This window comes from Giraffa tippelskirchi, chromosome 1 (assembly GCF_054371585.1).
Source record: "Giraffa tippelskirchi isolate mGirTip1 chromosome 1, T2T-mGirTip1v1.2.pri, whole genome shotgun sequence".
Lineage (NCBI taxonomy): Eukaryota > Metazoa > Chordata > Mammalia > Artiodactyla > Giraffidae > Giraffa > Giraffa tippelskirchi.
The window spans coordinates 209,487,718-209,502,481 of NC_137275.1; the positions used below are offsets into that span (position 1 = coordinate 209,487,718).

At 42.5% G+C, this 14,764-nt stretch overlaps 1 protein-coding gene across 1 annotated transcript in view; it reads right to left on the bottom strand.

The window, feature by feature from the left end:
* Positions 1 to 11,085, bottom strand: part of ABCA1 (ATP binding cassette subfamily A member 1) — a 141,470-nt gene extending 130,385 nt beyond the window's left edge. Inside the window, exon 1 of the mRNA XM_081524458.1 lies at positions 10,689 to 11,085. The gene's annotated coding sequence lies outside the window, so the exon portion shown is untranslated. The remainder of the gene's footprint in view (positions 1 to 10,688) is intronic.
* Between the last annotated feature and the right edge of the window lie 3,679 nt (positions 11,086 to 14,764).

Below are 14,764 nucleotides of genomic sequence, written 5' to 3' on the forward strand. Positions count from 1 at the left end.
TCTACATCACTTGAGCAGGGAGTCCCCAGTGGAGTTCCACCTGAGGACAGTGTGCCTTGCTGGTCTTTGCAGCCTCCAGGGGCACATCCACTCTCCTCAATGGAGGCCATTGGAACCTACTGTCGGACAGCCAAGGAGAAAGCCATGCTAAGATGATGCGAAATGGGACTGGAGTTGGAAATGGGAAAATGGCACTAATTCCACTAAATTTGCAAGTCCTGTAACAGGACTGACAACTGAAGAAACACTACTTAACCGAAGGCTTTCCTTATCTTGAACTCGAGGTACTTCCTATAATGAACACAATCATTAAAGTCAAAAGAAAACTAAAAAGCTAAAAAACTGCCTGTAATCACAATTAATCCTAAACAGCCAAAATTAGCACAAGGTTTTTCTACTTTTGCATGAAGACAATGGTCCCGGGGAAAGACTCAGCCGTTGGGACTTGGTAAGAGACTGATTCGCAAGTGTCCCTGGCTTTCATCGCTGACAGGGCCAGCCACTGTGGCTTACTCAGAAGCAAGGGTGTGGAGGGAAATCCAAGGAAGAGGGGATATACTTATACATGTGACTGATTGATTTTGCTGTACAGCAGAAATTAGCACAACATTGTAAAGCAACTCTACTCCAATTTTTCTAAAATGCTATTGAAAAATAAAGAAGCAGAGGCATATAATTGAATAATAAGAGGCTAAATCTTTAGGCAGTAAAAATTGGAGGGAATTTGATAGAGGTTATAAATCCTTTTAATCTATAGCTTTCTACCTTCTGCTAGCATACACTTAAAATACTTTTTAGCAATATCTTAGCCCTAACCATGAAGCTACAATAAAACAGTTTTAAGAAAATATTTTGCTTTATAAAAGTTGTGGCAAGATGGATGTACTATTTATTTTTATAGAAATCAAGGTTGAAAAGGAACCTAGAGAAATCTGTTATCATCTCTAATTTTTAGACACAACGGAGGGCGGTAAACCATCCATTCACTGTAAGACAGCTTTTGCGATTTTCTTTTAGGGCACCTGAAGGTAATTTTATCAGGACAAAGCATTATATCATATCCACAAATGTCCTCCTTTCTCATTAATATGTGTCTGCTCATTAAATCTATAAATAAATCAGGAATAAGAATCTATTCCCCCAAATCAAGGGCCATTTTAAAGAGATTATATTCTAATTAAATATTTTCTAAAAATTCACACATGCATATAGCACCGTTTCTCCTTTATATTTTAAAACAGTGAAAGCCTTTGTCTAAGACCTTTGCACAGATGTACTAACTTTCCATTGAAATGAGAGTGTCTAGTATTATGTAAGAAGGCTTTCTTCATTTATTCATTTAACAAATATTTCTGGAGCTCCTACTAGGTATCAGGTAAGCAATCGAGATCTAGTATTTAATAATTCGAAATAGGTCTGTGATTAGGTCATCATGGTGTTTATGTGTACGGGGGTACCCAAGAAATAAATAGGTAAACAAAGTAAAAAATTACGTCCAAATTCTGGGGGGTTTAACTCTTGCTTCCTGATCTGCACAGAGATTTCTCAAGAGGCAGGTCAGGTGGTCTGGTATGCCCATCTCTTTCAGAATTTTCCACAGTTTATTGTGATCCACACAGTCAAAGGCTTTGGCATAGTCAATAAAGCAGAAATAGATGTTTTTCTGGAACTCTCTTGCTTTTTTGATGATTCAACGGATATTGGCAATTTGATTTCTGGTTCCTCTGCCTTTTCTAAAACCAGCTTGAACATCTGGAAGTTCACGGTTCACATATTGCTGAAGCCGGGCTTGGAGAATTTTGAGCATTACTTTACTAGCGTGTGAGATGAGTGCAATTGTGCAGTAGTTTGAGCATTCTTTGGCATTGCCTTTCTTTGGGATTGGAATGAAAACTGACCTTTTCCAGTCCTGTGGCCACTGCTGAGTTGTCCAGATTTGCTGGCATATTGAGTACAGCACTTTCACAGCATCATCTTTGAGGATTTGAAATAGCTCAACTAGAATTCCATCACCTCCACTAGCTTTGTTCATAGTGATGCTTTCTAAGGCCCACTTGACTTCACATTCCAGGATGTCTGGCTCTAGGTGAGTGATCACACCATCGTGATTATCTGGGTCGTGAAGATCTTTTTTGTATAGTTCTTCTGTGTATTCTTGCCATCTCTTCTTAATATCTTCTGCTTCTGTTAGGTCTATATCATTTCTGTCCTTTATCGAGCCCATCTTCTCATGAAATGTTCCCTTTGTACCTCTAATTTTCTTGAAGAGATCTCTAGTCTTTCCCATTCTGTTGTTTTCCTCTATTTCTCTGCATTGATCACTGAGAAAGGCTTTCTTATCTCTCCTTGCTATTCTTTGGAACTCTGCATTCAGATGGAAATATCTTTCCTTTTCTCCTTTGCTTTTCACTTCTCTTCTTTTCCCAGCTATTTGTAAGGCCTCCTCAGACAGCCATTTTGCTTTTTTGCATTTCTTTTCCATGGGGATGGTCTTGACCCCTGTCTCCTGTACAATGTCATGAACCTCTCTGTCCATAGTTCATCAGGCACTCTGTCTATCAGATCTAACCCCTTAAATCTATTTGTCACTTCCACTGTATAATCATAAGGGATTTGATTTAGGTCATACCTGAATGGTCTAGTGGTTTTCCCCACTTTCTTCAATTTAAGTCTGAATTTGGCAATAAGCAGTTCATGATCTGAGCCACAGGCTGCTTCTGGTCTTGTTTTTGCTGACTGTATAGAGCTTCTCCATCTTTGGCTGCAAAGAATATAATCAATCTGATTTCGGTGGTGACCATCTGGTGATGTCCATGTGTACAGTCTTCTCTTGTGTTGTTGGAAGAGAGTGTTTGCTATGACCAGTGCGTTCTCTTGGCAAAACTCTATTAGCCTTTGCCCTGCTTCATTCTGTACTCCAAGGCCAAATTTGCCTGTTACACCAGGTGTTTTCTGACTTCCTACTTTTGCATTCCAGTCGCCTATAATGAAAAGGACATCTTTTTTGGGTGTTAATTCTAAAAGGTCTTGTAGGTCTTCATAGAACCATTCAACTTCAGCTTCTTCAGCGTTACTGCTCGGGGCATAGACTTGGATTACCGTGATATTGAATGCTTTGCCTTGGAAACGAACAGAGATCATTCTGTCGTTTTTGAGATTGCATCCAAGTACTGCATTTTGGACTCTTTTGTTGACCATGAAGGCTACTCCATTTCTTCTAAGGGATTCCTGCCCACAGTAGTAGATAAAATGGTCATCTGAGTTAAATTCACCCATTCCAGTCCATCTTAGTTCGCTGATTCCTAGAATGTCGACGTTCACTCTTGCCATCTCCTGTTTGACCACTTACATTCCAGGTTCCTATGCAATATTGCTCTTTACAGCATCGGACTTTGCTTCTATCACCAGTCACATCCACAGCTGGGTATTGTTTTTGCTTTGGCTCCATCCCATCATTCTTTCTGGAGGTATTTCTCCACTGATCTCCAGTAGAATATTGGGCACCTACCAACCTGGGGAGTTCATCTTTCAGTGTCCTATCTTTTTGCCTTTTCATACTGTTCATGGGGTTCTCAAGGCAAGAATATTGAAGTGGTTTGCCATGCCCTTCTCCAGCGGACCACATTCTGTCAGACCTCTTCACCATGACTCATCCGTCTTGGGTGGCCCCACACGGCATGGCTTAGTTTCATTGAGATAGACAAGACTGTGGTCCGTGTGATCAGATTAGCTAGTTTTCTGTGATTGTAGTTTCAGTGTGTCTGCCCTCTGATGCCCTCTCGCAACACCTACCGTCTTACTTGGGTTTCTCTTACCTTGGATGTGGGGTATCTCTTCACGGCTGTTCCAGCAAAGTGCAGCCGTATTAGCCATAGACAAATAGATACACACACATTTTAAAAATATGATATCTTCCTCTTCCCTCCTTCCAATACCAGAAATCACACCTCACTCCAGCTAAAGTAAACTGCCACTTCCATCCCAAAGCCTTTCATCGAGGAGTGGAGAAGAGTCTACAGATCAGTCTAAAAGCCATTATTCCGGGCCTTTACATCCTCTCCGTCTTTCCAAGGAAAGCTGCTGCTTCCATTAGTGTTACCTTTATGTCAAACTTGGATCATCTAAATACCAGATCCAATCAAATTCAAGCTGCCATACCCTTGAGGACTTGCTTCTTCCAGAAAACAAGCTTGGTTTGACTCTTAACAAAAACTATTCCTAACCTGGCATCCTTCAGAAATTTTGCAAAGCAAGAGTAAACAGGGATATGAAACCCAAACAACTTCTTAGCAGTTCCTTCCCTCTTCCCATGCCTGTTTCAATCATGAAATCTCTTGCTCCTTTTTTTTTCCCTTCTGGTTCCTTCCAGTCCTAATTTGTTATGATCTTTGAAACAACTAAAGAAAACTTAGTGTCTTGCCCATCTGCCCCCAGTGAGTCTTCTGAGATATTTAGAAATATCCTTATAAGGTTAGTCTATTTCTCATCCTTTCTTGGAAGATGAACATATCTCAAAAATCAGTTAGCTTTCTATTATATATTGGCTTAATAGGATTGTACCATAAGAAACAAAATCTATACTCAAAATGGAGATGCCCAGAATGGAGAGTCCAAATGAATATTTTTTTTCAGAGAGAATCTCCAGATAGTGAGTCGGAAATGAGACAAATGTCTCATCATGTCTTATTCCATCATGTTTGCTCCATTGAAACTTACTGAGATCACCAACCACTTTTTCCTTTGCATTTAAGATAAAATTCTTCTTTGGGTTCTATGAATCAAGTCTTCATCCACCTAATGCGGATAAATAGGTAATTTCAACTCTGTCTCACTTCTTCGTCCTCTCTTCCCACCATCTTCTTTTCTTCTGTCATCATGCTCATCAAAACACTCCTATGTATTCCATGGGTATTTCCACTCTACCTCTCAAAACCCACACAATCTGTTACACTAATACTGCGACTGTCCCTCAGGACATTTCTCTGGGCAGCTCCTATCAAAGAATCACTCTTTTTCCTAAATACACATCTAGAGAATATAAAAGCTTGAATGGCTCTTTAAAAGTCATGTACTCAGCCTCTTTCATTTCATCAAGAAACTAAATCTTAGAAAAGTAAAATGACTTGCCCAGGGTCACATGACTGCTTAGTAGGTTTCTGGAATTACATGTAGAATATAATTACATCAAATTGTATGTAATTTTTTCTGAAAAGAGAATCCATAGCTTTCAGCATATTCTCCATGTAGTCCAGAATACTGTCCCAATAAATAATAACCACTGATTGGTTTTATATATACAAAGTTCTTCCCAAAAAGTGTCTGGTACTAAACACCAGTTATCATAAAACATTTTGACTTCAAGAGTAGCCAAATAAAATGTTTTGATTTCCAAATGCTTCTTGGAAGTTGGATTTAGCATAGAAAATGTTGCAATTCTAAACAAATACACATATACACATACAGACACACACACATAAAGAATGATTAAAAGAAAAGTTCCTATACATAAAAGGTTATTTTGATTTTTTAAGTAATTAAATTCTTTAAATTCTAAATTACTTAGTGAATTATCTCATTCTTATCTTTTAAAAAATAAATTAATGTGCAAATAAAAGTAGTTCAATGTGAAATGTAACAGACTAGATCACTTTTTTCAAAGCACAGCTGCCTCAAAAAAGAGAAATGAAACTGAGTGGAATCAGAATTGTTTATTCTACAAAAAGTAAGCTGGTCTAAGTACATACTAATATTTCTCAACCTATCATAAACCTAACCTTAACTAGTTATTTCTCATATAATTCTACTTCTAATGCTTTTCTGTGACTATCACATCATTTTAATTCATCTTTCAGAATATAGAAAACCAACATTAGTTTCCCATTCTCTTTGACTTATTCAAGATAGCATTTATTGAATCCCCTTCCATATCAAGGAGAGTAAATTAAGGACTGGGACCTTAATCCTAGAGAATCAGATTCTAGGACCTTAATCCTAGAAGAATCCTAGACCTTCTCCTAGAGAAGCATATACTCAAGAAGACAAATAAATGTTAACTATAACCAAAAAAAAAAAAAAAACCCATGCAATTAAACCCATGACATGAATAGTGCTGTGATCCAATACTATGGGAGCAAAAAAGAAAGGGATAATTAATTTTAACTCAGTGTTGGCAGGAAGGTGTGAATCCAGGAGAGCTTATGAGAAGGATGGCATTTAAATCAGGTCTTAGAGGAAATTTTCAAAATGGAAAAAGACAGGATTTCAAGTTTTCTTTTGTTTTAGGAACCAAGTCTGATGCTCCTCGGAGTAAATGCTCTTTGCTTTACAACAGCTTACTGTCTCAACAGAATGCAGAATAACCAAAGGCTCTACCTGAAAACAATTTTACATACAAGATTTTCTTACTCTGGCTTCAGATATTTCTAAAATGTGCCTCTCTAACAACATCTATTCTGGTTACCTATCCAGGGAACTATTTTCAGTCGTAAATACCCAAATGAAAAGTGAGACTCATTCTTTGCCTTTAGCGAGTATTTCATTTGTCAAAAGTCAATATTTTAACAAAGCCCTTACCCTGTTATTGGTAAATTCATGGAAACCAGATTGCCTGGGATGCAACCTCAGCTTCACTACTTACTTACAAAATCCATGGTCAGGCTACTTACCCTGTCCATACCTCAGTTTCCCTGTCTGTAAAATGAAAATAGTAACAGAACCCACCTCATGTAGTTCTCAACAGAATGAACTAAATTATTACATGTAAAATGCTTGAAACACCCAGCATAAGGTAAATCAATAATAAGCATAACTTTTTACCAAGAAAAATCTTTTCTAAGAGTTTATGTCTAAGGTGCTACATCAATTTAATAAGAAAAAGTCTCCCATTCTGTCTCACCTTTATTTAAGCTGACTTTTAAAATATATTTGCTCAGAGAAAGATGCTGTAAGATAAAAGATAAATTTGATTCCTAGACAGTAACGGCAGCAACAGAAAAACAGGTTATTCAGAAGGTCTCTGACATATTGAGGGATAAAACAAACAGAAATCATATTGTACAACAAGCAATTTTAAAAATTCACCAAAGATTGACAGCTAAGCTAATAGTTCCCTTCCCTTTTTCTTTCGTTCCTTTTACAACTAAACCTTCTATCCATTTTTTATGTATTACATGGAAAGATTTGGAGATCACTATAGACTTACAAACATTTGACTGAAACAACAGTCAATTTTTTATTTTAAACCAAGAGCTAGAGTTGAGCAAATTTTACTGTCTGTCCTTTCCATGGTGTTGCAATCCCTACGCAATCAATGTCCCAACAAGCTGAAGAGAATTTGGCTGGCCCACTCACAGCAACAAGGGAAATAAGATACAGGCTGTAGATTCCATTAAGGACTAGAGCAGATGTATGTACCGGAACTCAGTGAGCATCCTCGCAGAGTCCTCTGCCCACAGCAACCGAAACTGTACCACCTCACTGCTGAGTGTGGGAGTCAAATCTGGGGCTCACTGGATAGGTTCAAAACTCAGCTGTGCCAATTGCAAGGTGTGTGGCCAGAAACCCTCTCTGTTTCTTAGTCTGCAAAATAGGGACAACAGGTGGATTTGTGGTTAAAATTAAAATCGTATTTGAAAAGCATTTGTAATAGTATTTGGCACCTGGTGCTATTTAACAGTGTCTATTAAATAAATATTGCAGTAACTTCCACACTTATGATTATTTCCACATGCAGATATGAAGAAGGTTTCAGTTTTAGTGTAAGCCCTCCCCTAGAACAGTTAAATTAAAACAAATTTTCAGCAAGATCTTTAAAATTTGATATGGAAGTAATTGACCATAAAGAGCATTAAATTTCCATTATTTCCTTACCATCTAGATAGTAAATAAAAATGTATTTGGAATTTAGAGTATTTTATAAATGTGAAAATGACATCTATTGGAATTTTCTAGACTGTCAGAGGTTCAGGAATTAAGGAAGAAGTTACTAAGGAATCTAAGGCAATGTCCATTTAATTTTTTAGGAGCTGAAAAAAAAATAGCAAAGATATTAACAATTTACAATCATGCTGAATATAGCATAAGCAACTTAGCTTATGGGAAGGAAGATGCCCTAAAAAAAATTTTAACGAAAAATACTACAACTCTCTCCATATAAGATAAATATTACAGAAGATAAAAAACTATGTCACTAAGTTTCATTTGGTTTCATTCATTTTTAATAATGTAAGCATTAAGACTTTTTATTGTAAGCATTAAGAGCAGAGGTTGGAAACAATCAAACCCTAATCACCCTTTTCCATTCTAAGCTAGTCTCACATGAACTGTAAATATGCCCGAAGTCAAAAGGTGTCCAGGGTTTATTATAGGTCTCTATTTAGATGTAAATTGAGAGCTGAGATTTTAAATGCTCATCTGAAGGGGAGACACATTTCACAAGTGTCCATTTCACAATCAGATACATCATTCTGGAACACCAGGCTGGTCCCTGCAAGGGGGCTCAAGAATTACTCTGACTGCAGTAGCAATTCCTACCCCTTGAACTGTGGTCATCGAAGGCTGGTCACTCTGATTCTACTGCTTTTTCTCAAGCAAATACCAGTGTGCTCTGTGTATCTAATGTTTTCCCAAAACTCTATCATGAATTAACTTAATGCATAAAGCATTAAAGCTCCTATAAAAGGAGCATTTGGGAATGGATACATGAGTGTGTGACTAAGTTCCTTTGTTGTCACCTGAAACTATCAAATATTGTTAATCAATTATACTTTAATGTAAAATTAAAAGTTAAAAAAAAAAAGGAGTACTTGGGGAACAGGAAAACTCTGTACTTGAAAATTATTTACCATGAGAAGAGTTTCTACTCCAGAACTTTCTCCTTTGCTCTCACACTTTCTTTGATTTAGGATAAGTGTCTCAAGAGAATGACATGAACAACAGAAAGACTCCATTAATTTCGTAGTAAGTATGAGGAAAATGGGCTGAAATAAAAGGGGAGATAAAAAACCAAGTACTTCTTTAGTTGCGTTTTAAATTTTGTCTGAAAAGATCGAAACTTAGGTTTGGGTCCCAAACTATTGTTTAAAGAACCATTAAAACTCTGCTTTTGAACTTGCAAAATTTTATGAGGTGTTCTTTGATGGGAGGTGAGAATCGATCCTTAGAAAGTGACTTGCTGATTTTTATCACCAAGGAATTTTTTAAAATATCAAATTTATCGTCTATTATATGAATGCATATACCACGCACTCACTTCGTTATTTCACTGAAAAGTCCTGGTTTTAAAAGCTGATAGTATCGCTTTTGCAAAAGACAAGGGCCAATTATTTCCAGTGCCACATTTCTTTCTCTCCCTTTTTCCTTCTCTCTCTCTGTTTTCTTTTATCTTGTTTATTCCCTTCTTTTTGATGAGTGCTGAAAAAGAGGCACCTACACACAACCCTAGCACTGGCCCACGCCCCAAGAACCCTCCATTTAGCAACTCTCTGGGAGTTGGGAACCATTCGAAAACACAAGCAGAAGCGCTGTCGCCTGATCCCCCAGGTTTCCTCCCAGTCTACAACCACCCGTCTTCATCGGATCTCGGTCGGAACCATAGCAGGCGACAAAGCCTCTTACAGCCTGGCCTCACTCCGGCCAAGGAGCCGATTCCCAGGCCACCCGGCCAGGAGGCGCTGTGGATCAGTCCCCCTCGTGGCCACCGGCAGCCGGCGCCCAGCCTTCCCTCCCCCCACCACGAAGCGCAGCCCGCCCGCGGAGCTGCGAGTTCTGCACCGCCCGCCGGGGTTACTCTCGGTCATTCTGCTGCACCGTCTCGCCCCAGCTTCCCCATCCGTGCCCTGTCTGAAGCTGCTCCAAGAGACACGCAGCAAAGGGCAGGAAGATGGGGGAGCAGGGGAATGGTCACCTCAGCTCCAGATTTCCGCAGCCTCCCCCCCACCCCCTTCTAACGTTTGTTAAAGAAACAAAACTCTTGTCCCTCCGCCCCGCCCGTCTCCCCCACCCCCAACCCAGCCTCCCACAGCGTCAAGGACAGCAGCTCCTGGAAGCGTATAGAGACTATGGAACAGGAACCCCCTGATCAAACAAAGTCCCCGAGGCCTCAAAAGAGCACTAGCGTTAAGGACTCTGTTTGGGACACCTCCCACTCGCATTCTTGGTGAGCCAGAAAGCGCTGTTCCAGTCCGGGGGCGCAGGGGACCTATCCTCAGATCAGAGCCCAACCCGGACTAGCTCCTTAGGAACAGAGGGGATTCTGACGGCTGGCATTTTTCCGGGTGGGCGCCGGCCGACCCGCAGCCAGAGAGGGTTCCAACCGGCTCAGGCGCTTCCAAACAAAGGGAATAGCTCAGTGCCAGACCCGCCACTCTCCCTATTCCGGCAGCAGCGCCTCCAGCACCACCAGGAGCCCCCGATTCCACTGCGCCCCAGCTACTGCGCTCGGGTCTCCGCGTGCCCAGAGATGCTCCCCGAGCTCCACCGCCGGGCGAACCCTGAGCGCAGCGATGTCGCGTCTTTGGGTCGCCAGAGCTCCTCCTAGGACGTCCTCTCCACATTTACAAGCCCCTGTTTGCGCTGCAGGAGGTGGGGATGTGGGGGTTCGGACTAAAGTCCCCGAAACCCAGCGCTTCCCAAAGTCCCCTCGGCCCGAAACAAAACAATAACGTCCAAGTCGCTGGAGAGACTCTTACCTGTTTTCCACTTTTGTGTTTGTGGCTCTTTCCCCAACCCCTTGAAAAACCCTTCAGGAAAGAAGGCAGGTAAAGGGAGCAAAGCGCCCCGAGAAATTGGCTGTGGCGGCGCTGGTTGCACGGCGCCCCCTGTTCTGCCCACCTGCGCCCGGGGAGAGAGAGGTGTCGGCGCGTCTCTGCCGGCCCCGGCAGCACTCACTCTGCCTCGGAATTACCGGGGTTTTGCCGCGACTAGTTCCTTTTATAGATTCGGCGGCGCTGAGCGCTGGGGTTACTATCGGTCAAAGCCTGTTCTCTCCCTCCTTCCCCGCCCCCTTCCCGGCCTCTGTTTATGTAGTTCAGTCACTCAGCAGAACGCACGTGGAGCCGCGTCCCGCCCCTTAAACGGGCGACGTCCAGCGGCGCGCGGGGCTGGGGGCGGAGAGCGCCAGTGGGGTGCAGCCGGCCTACCCTAGGCGTAGGTCCGCGCCCCTCGCCCCAGCCCGGCCCGCCAGCGCAGGAACAGGGGCAAACGCCGGTCCTGGGACTGTGCTCGCCAGAGACTCTCATCCAGGTTCAGGGCAGCCAACAGCACGAGTGAAAATCGCTTTCTCTAAACTAGTTCTTTCAGCAACTTTTGTTTCCTTTGTTAATTTACTCAGCTGGAGGGACTTGGGGGGCGGAGAGAGGAGGGGGAAGGGGAAGAGAAAGCGAGGCTAAAACCGCTAGGGATGTCAACCCTTTAGTCTTTTTTTTCCCTTAAACGCCCAGAGTGGGGAGAAGATGGACAGTCCTCTGGACAATTGGCTGGTTTTGTTTTCCACCACAAACCCTGACTTTGGAATTCAAGAGCCTATGGGGTTCCCAATTTGGGGCCTCCGAAGTCCCAGGAGGACCCCTGAAAACTGTCTTGCTCCTTCCCTTGGCAAACTGGGAGGAGGAGCGAGGCCACAGAAAACCGAGCAATGTGAATTAATCTCCTTTTTATTTTCACCATGTCAGTCAGCAGTGATAGATAAATACACGTGGGCTTGTATTTAGGTTTCTACAGGTTCACAAAGCATCGCTAGAGAATCGCAGTCTTGTAAAATTACATAACCATTCCAATTCTCCAGCTTCTTCCTCTGACTTTGGTTTTGACAGTCAAGAGCAAGAGGGCCCATAACATTTGAGGAACAGAAGCAAGTGTACAAATGGAGGCCCACATACTTGAAGTCTCAATAATTAACTCATAAATAAAGCTGCTGCTGCTGCTGCTAAGACGCTTCAGTGGTGTCCGACTCTGTGCGACCCCATAGATGGCAGCCCACCAGGCTCCGCCATCCCTGGGATTCTCCAGGCAAGAATACTGGAGTGGGTTGCCATTTCCTTCTCCAGTGCATGAAAGGGAAAAGTGAAAGTGAAGTCGCTCAGTCCTGTCCGACTCTTAGTGACCCCATGGACTGTAGCCTACCAGGCTCCTCCGTCCATGGGATTGTCCAGGCAAGAATACTGGAGTGGGGTGCCATTGCCTTCTCTGCATAAATAAAGCTAACAAACTGTAAAATAAGTTCCTCCTACTTGATAGAGATAACTTTGGAGCAACTGGGAAGGGTGGATTCACGACCAGACTCCTTAGGCATTGACTTGAATTTTGACAAGAAAGTGGCAGAGCAGGAGAGCAGGCTCCCAGACAGCTTTGTTTCCCATCTCCAGCTCCATCATATTCCAGAAGAACCTGCACGTGTGCCTCTGGGCCCCCAGCTGCACCAGCCCCTCCAGACCATGATTTGAACCCAGGTCCACTTGTCAGTGGTTCTGTCAACACTGAGGATGGATCCAGTGAGGAGGCCCATGCAGGCCCTGAAAGAGCACTTAAGGGCCTTAGGACAATTTTGGGATCTCAGCTACACATAACTTGGTGACCTAGCCCCTGGGTCCTGTGGACCATTCATCCTTAGGAAGGGATGAGGTTTGAGGTGGGCCAGAGTCAAACCTTCTGAAGCCCAGGGCCCACAAGAGGAGACCCTGGTCCCTAGGTTTCAGGGTCAAATCTGACAACCACATGATCCACTAACTTTCTGCCTCCATTTCTTTATCCATAAAAGATACTATATATACGCTCTCCCTACCTGACTGGGGTTTTCTGAAAGGTTCATTTGAGCTCCTGGGAAGAATGGCTCTGTAAAACTAAGAGTCTGTTGATAGCTGCTTATTAATGTCATTTTCTGGTACCAACCATGGCCTATAAAGAATTTTCCATGCCAAAATTTTAAAATTCCAAGCCTAGCAAAGAGTTCAAAGTAATTTCCCTGACGTCTAGATATAAAGGAAAGCTCCTGGAGGAGGTGTTACCACTCCAAGTGTGATTTGTGGAAGTGATTATGTCTCTCTGACTCTCCATCCCCTGCCCCACCCCACCCCACCACCCACCTATCACGGTGCTTAAAATCCCACCACCAGAATCATTCTTTCTGAAACTGAAGGCTGTAGTTTCCAAGAGCACCCTACTAAAGTAACCCCTCAGATTGTTCTCCTGGGGAATGAGTGACAGTAAGTCCTGTACAATGAGACAAGGATAGGCTGTTGGAGAAAGGAGATGAGGCCAAGAAGGAGATGAAAGCACCAGAGAAGACAGCCATTGATTCTAAATACACAGGTCTATGGCCTCAAGAGAAGGCAATGGCACCCCACTCCAGTACTCTTGCCTGGAAAATCCCAGGGACGGAGGAGCCTGGTGGGCTGCCGTCTATGGGGAAGCACAGAGTCGGACACGACTGAAGTGACTTAGCAGCAGCAGCATGGCCTCAAAGTCAAATGTAATCATTTCTGAGAACAACCTATGGGATCAAGAATCTGCTCATCTCTGCACACACTGTAATGTCTGAAATAAGCTTATCAGTTGTGTTCATTTCTACCAATAAAAGAGCCTAAATCCCCAAAGAGACTAAGAGTTTTGACCAAGGGATGCAAGCACCTAATTCAGCCTTCATCATGCCCACACTTTGCGAGTATGACAGGTTCATATGAAAAAAATACTGAATTCCAAAAGTTAGAGGTTAAAAGAATGTGCCCCTTGGGAGAGTATAAAAGTGTGAATTTCTCTCCCTCGAACGTCACAGGTGGATTTGTTCCTGAGTATGCTTCAGTGAGCTTCCCCCCAAGTCCTTCAGTTCCTGCTAACACCGACACCAACACTCCAGGGCTCCACCTAGGTGACTTTTCCCAAACAAGCAGAATGGCCCTTCTTTGTTGCTGTCTCCGGAGAAGCTGATTCTGTCAGTGCAGCCTGAGTGTCTTGAAGTTCTACTCTGAGATGACCCTGGCATCTTTTAATTACAGAATTCAGGTAGCTATGGCCTTAGAGACCCTGGTAGAGGTCATGGCACTAGAGATTATCATTCTGTTGAGACATTTTAAATTAGGAATTATCCAAAAGGCTTTGCTTGGAAATTGCTTTGATATATAACACTCGTTAGCTGGTTCCCACCAGTTTTGAGGCCACAGACCTGTGTATTTAGAATCAATGGCTGTCTTCTCTGGTGCTTTCATCTCCTTCTTGGCCTCATCTCCTTTCTCCAACAGCCTATCCTTGTCTCATTGTACAGGACTTACTGTCACTCATTCCCCAGGAGAACAATCTGAGGGGTTACTTTAGTAGGGTGCTCTTGGAAACTACAGCCTTCAGTTTCAGAAAGAATGATTCTGGTGGTGGGATTTTAAATGTGCTTAGTCACTCAGTTGTGTCCAACTCTTTGCAAACCCCATGGCTTGTAACCTGCCCGGCTTCTCTGTCCATGGGTATTCTCCAGACAAGAATACTGGAGTGGGTTGCCATGACCTTCTCCAGGGGATCTTCCCAACCCAGGTATCGAACCCAGGGATCGAACCCAGGTCTCCCACGTTGCAGGAGGATTCTTTCCCAGCTGAGCTACTAGGGAAGCCCCTACATAAATGTACATGTACAAATTATTTAAAATATAAATTATTTTCACTACACATGTATTTTTGGTATGCATACCATACTGTTTGATTCCTAGAAACTCTGAAAAAAAAAAAGAGTATTATAGGAAGTCAATGAAGAATAAAACAGAAAGTATTCTAAAAATAATTTCCTT